Source organism: Haemaphysalis longicornis, unplaced genomic scaffold (assembly GCF_048455015.1).
Source record: "Haemaphysalis longicornis isolate Haplotype H1 unplaced genomic scaffold, Haemaphysalis longicornis Haplotype H1 scaffold_1, whole genome shotgun sequence".
In the NCBI taxonomy this organism is placed as follows: domain Eukaryota; kingdom Metazoa; phylum Arthropoda; class Arachnida; order Ixodida; family Ixodidae; genus Haemaphysalis; species Haemaphysalis longicornis.
In genome coordinates this window covers 165,026,971-165,031,748 of record NW_027526203.1, presented here as the reverse complement: position 1 = coordinate 165,031,748, position 4,778 = coordinate 165,026,971, and positions in this window count along the sequence as shown.

Sequence of the window (4,778 nt, the reverse complement as noted above, 5' to 3'; positions counted from 1 at the left end):
GAGCGAATGGTGCTAAATAGGCTGCAAAAGCATCTAGAAAACACCAATCAGATGCCGGATACCATGTTTGGATTCCGAAAGCGCCTCGGAACGCAGGACGTGTTGCTACAAATAAAAGAGGAGGTCATGAAGCAGGCCACGAGACATTCGCCCAGAGCCATTTTGGCGCTTGACCTCAAGGGCGCATTTGATTACGTCTCTCACGCCAGCGTCCTATCGAACCTCCAGGGCACCGGATGCGGAGGACGGGTATACAATTATGTACGGGACTTCTTGACTGACCGCCAGGCGAGAATCAAAGTGGGGGAAGAGGTATCCCCTCCCGTGCAACTGGGAAGCCAGGGGACCCCCCAGCGATCCGTCTTGTCACCCCTTTTGTTCAACATGGAGCTCCTGGGCCTGCCAAAGGCGCTCGGAGCGATCGAAGGATTGGGGCATGCTCTATATGCCGACGACATCTCGCTCTGGACGACGAAAGCAGGCTCTTTAGGATGGATCCAAGACACGCTGCAGGCAGCCGCAGATGTTGTGGACAAATTCGCCAAAGGGTGTGGCCTTAGATGCTCCCCAGCTAAATCAGCACTGGTGATCATCCGGCCAAGGGCGCCTAAGAAACAAAAAGAGGACATGAAAGTCAGCCTAGAGGGTGAAGACATCCTCCCATGCCCCAGCACAAAAATTCTCGGATTAGTCATCCAGGCCGACAACAGGGCATCTATACCCGTTGCAAACCTAAGCGCACGTCGGAACAAATCCTTCATATGCTCCGACGGGTGCCGTCAGGAACACGAGGCCTCAAGGAGAGGGACACACTTAGGCTCGTCCAAGCCTTTGTGATAACCAGAATAACGTATGTAGCACCTCACCTCCTCCTGAACAAAGAGGACACACAGGTGCTGGACGTCATCATCCGCAAAGCCTTCACGCACGCTATTGGAGTTCCTATGAGCGCGTCTATATGAAAACTCTTGGAAATGGGCTTGCATAACTCGGTCGACGAGCTCATTGAGGCCCATCTCGCATTCAGAAACAAAGGCTGAGCCAAACAAAAGCGGGTAGACGCATCTTGCAGAAAATCGGCTGGAAGGCGACACCATCTGAGGACAGAGACCAGCTGCCAGATGAATGGCTGGAAGCCATCAAAGCCAATCCAATCCCCAAGAACATGAACCAAGCGTACCACGGCGGCAGGCGGGAGGCAAGAGCTCGTGCTCTCAACAGGCTTCTGGCAGAAGAAGGGGGGGCTATCTTCACGGACGCCTCCATGAATGACGGTACGAACCGGTCAACAGCAACGGTGACAACAACGAAATAGCTGCTGACGTGTGCATCCGTAAGAGCATTGAAGAGGCAGAGGAGCTGGTGATTGCTCTGGCCCTTACTCGACCGGACAAGACCAAGGTGGTCACAGATTCCCAGCAAACCTACAGAAGCTTCCAGTGCGGCTGGGTGTCCCGGTTGGCCCTCCGAGTGCTCAAGGAGAAAAAACTCCGAAGGAAACCGTAGAATTAGTGTGGGTACCGGCCCATTCTGCGGTGGAGGGTAACGAGTTTGCCCACCAGCAGGTACGAGCACTGACTTACCGGGCCACGTCCGCAGTAGAGGCAAAAAACCAACCATTGCTTACCTACAGGGAAATAACCACTTATTCCAGGCACGACAGGAGGACGCTACCAGCACCACACGCAGCACTCACGAAGGAACAGCAAACATTATACCGGCAAATCCAGACAGAGTCCTTTCCGCACCCCCGTCTACTCAACCGCATGTTCCCAAACTAATTTGAAGAAGCTTGCCCAATCTGTAAAAAACTGGGCACTCTCCTGCACATGATAAGAGAGTGTAGATTTAGCCTAAAGCACCCGCCCCCCTTACCCGAGTCTCGCCCCACCAACCCCACTCTACCCTTTAACGAGAGATGGAGGATCTTGCTGACCAGCCCCGCCCTGGAGGATTAGCTACTACTGGTCACCAGGGACTAGGCGGGGAGAGCAGCATATGGATTCCCGTGAACAGGGAACCACCTCCGTCCAGTGTGGAGTTCGCAACGAACGAGCCTAAAATAAAGTTTCTTTCTCTCTCTCTCTCTCTCTCTCTCTCTGAGGAGATTCTTTGACATTCCTTGGTTCTCTCGTTATTCGTGCAAAGGTCGGGCATGCAAAACTATACCATATTTCAATTTATATCTTGGACTGAGTAACATGGGGTTTAAAGGCCAGGCTACAGTTTCGCACGTACTGCCTGTGCATAAGGCAAGTGCTGCTGCAAGTCTAACATTACTCGACTGGCTGCGTCTTGTTTTCCAGCTCGTTCAAAAAACGTGCATACGGTAACAACAAGAACTTGATACTATAGACATCGATGTACCACCAGTCAGCCCTGTGCCGGATACTTAGGCGTCGTCCTCTTATCGATTCCCGCTGCCTCTAATACGCTCCAAGCCGACAAACTTTTTATCCGGTACGAGTTCACGTAGTGCCTCAAGACACAGACTTGTGCCCTCTCTTATTGGCGCAGATGCGAAGGGGTTGGGAGTGTTCGGAAGAGGAGGGTCGGGGCAGCGGATGCGTGTTTACGCGGACTGGCCCTTGCTTCGAAAAGACTGCGTTGCACTCTAGAAGACGCGCTTACGCCGCCGCCCTCGGAGTCACAGTCGTGAACCGTGAACACACGGTTCAGCGCCTTCCCTGCCGGTGAGCACTGGAGGGCAGTGGATTCCATATTACGACCCCCTTCCGAATCCCTCCCCTCGAAGTCGGCAATACCCTCCTTCTGGCGTCCCCCACCTTTTAGAAGAGCATCCATACACACACACACCGAGTCTGGACGTCAGACGGACAGGTCCATCAGTCTCGAAGGCCACGCGTTGACGAGCCCCGGGCTCGGGGAATCCCCCCTTCCCTACACAGGAAGCTCGCCAGCAGCAGCGCTGTCTGTAGGGCAGTCTTTTCCTGCGACGCCCTCACGTGACACCCCGCGCAACACCAACTAGATAACGAAGAAGCGTTGGCATACCAAGTCACCACTCGGAGATCAAGTCTTCTTGTGTTGCCAGATGACAGAAATAAAAAAAACGGGATAGCGTGTCGAGGAGAATTTAAAGGTTCCCCTAAGGTGGCGATCTGTCACGACAAGGTGGCAGACGTCGATTTTTCGGACCTTCTTACCTAGTAGGCGATTCCTCCTTCACAGCTTCTTTTCACCCTCCCCACACAAGGGGTTCACTCCCGTGGCCGGACGCTCTGGCCGGCGAATGCAGCAACCCTTTGGGCACCCCGGCCGCGTGGGTCCACTTGAATGACGCTTCGCAAACAAGGCGTTTTCGATCCGCGGGACTTTCCAGCAACGGTGGCGCCGCCGCGCGCATTTGTTCTGAAGCTGTTTGTAGATGATCGGCGTCCCGGGCGTGGGGATTGAGACCGCAAAACCAAAAAGCAATCGAATGTGCTGTGTACCGCAGTATAGAAATCGCTCAGTGCCGGTAAAAGCCAGCGTTCATACCTTTACTAGAGATAAAAAAGCCCGAAAGGTTTGGATAACTATGTTCCGCATTGGAAAAGGTGTTAGCAACACAATGGGGTTTGCAGTAGTCACTTCACGAAAGCTGACTTCTTCTGGAGCAATATCTGTAAGTTTAGTTCGCTCTCTCGTTTTTTATGGTGTGTTTTTCGTGCAAGTTGAGTGTGTCGTTTATTAATGGATAGTCTGCAGCCATGAAACCGCGGTTGAAGAAAGGCGCCGTGCCGCCACATAACATTCCTATGCGCACGCACGAGAAGAAAGTGAAGCCAAGAATCAACAGGAGAACGTGATTGTTCTTTGATTAACGTGCTGGTTTCTTTTAATAAATGCTGCATTCCAGTTGCATTTTGTGCTTTGGTGGGTTGTTTGTGGTTTGTTCTCTTTTTAGTATTATGTGTGATTACTGTTTTAAGTGCGAATGCACTTCTTAAGCGACCCTGAATCACGCGTCCACCGCCGTCCGTCCGTCCGCAGCCTAGCAACGGAGCTAGCTAGCGTGCCTAGCAACGGCGCCGGATTTCCGACGCGTGAGGGGTCTCGCGTAGCGCCTCCTCTCCCCCCTCGCCTACTCACCAGCTCGCAACACCCTCTCTCGGCGCGCCAGCCAGGCCACTACACTATATAAAAAAATAACAGCATCTGGCGCCCGGTTTCGATCCGAGGACGTTGCGGCCGCAGCGCGACGCTCTACCGACTAAGCCACGGAAGCCACGCTGATTTCAGAGTTAGGAACGCTCCTTATATCTTTAACGCATTCAAACTACGTCGTCAGCGGCGTTGCGTTGGCGACTCAGCGGCGTTATAGCGGCTTGATAACTGCGTGGTGTACACGTGATACTGCAAACCCGATGGAAGAGATGGAAGAGAAGGCGGTGGGCTGCGGGTGCCGAGCGCAAGCGCCGCAAGCGGGCCGACCACCGTGCATTCGCACTTTCACATTCTCCCCCTCGGGGAAGTGCGGGGCTTTTTGAATTTGCTGTTTTTTTTTCTTTCTCAAACCCCCCACACGAATGGGCGATGTAGGTATTTGCAATAAATAAATAAACTTGTTACTACGGCATCGTCGTATCTGACAGCGCGCAGAAAGCACAGCGCAGCTGATGTAACGTAGAGGCGTCAGCGTTTGATATTCAGTTTCGGTAATTTTCCTATTACCTGTAACCTGCATAAACACCGTTGGATCTTTCGTTGTAAAAACAGCCCACAAAATTATAATTTACTCGCATTATTCACACTTAACCCGACACAATTGCGCA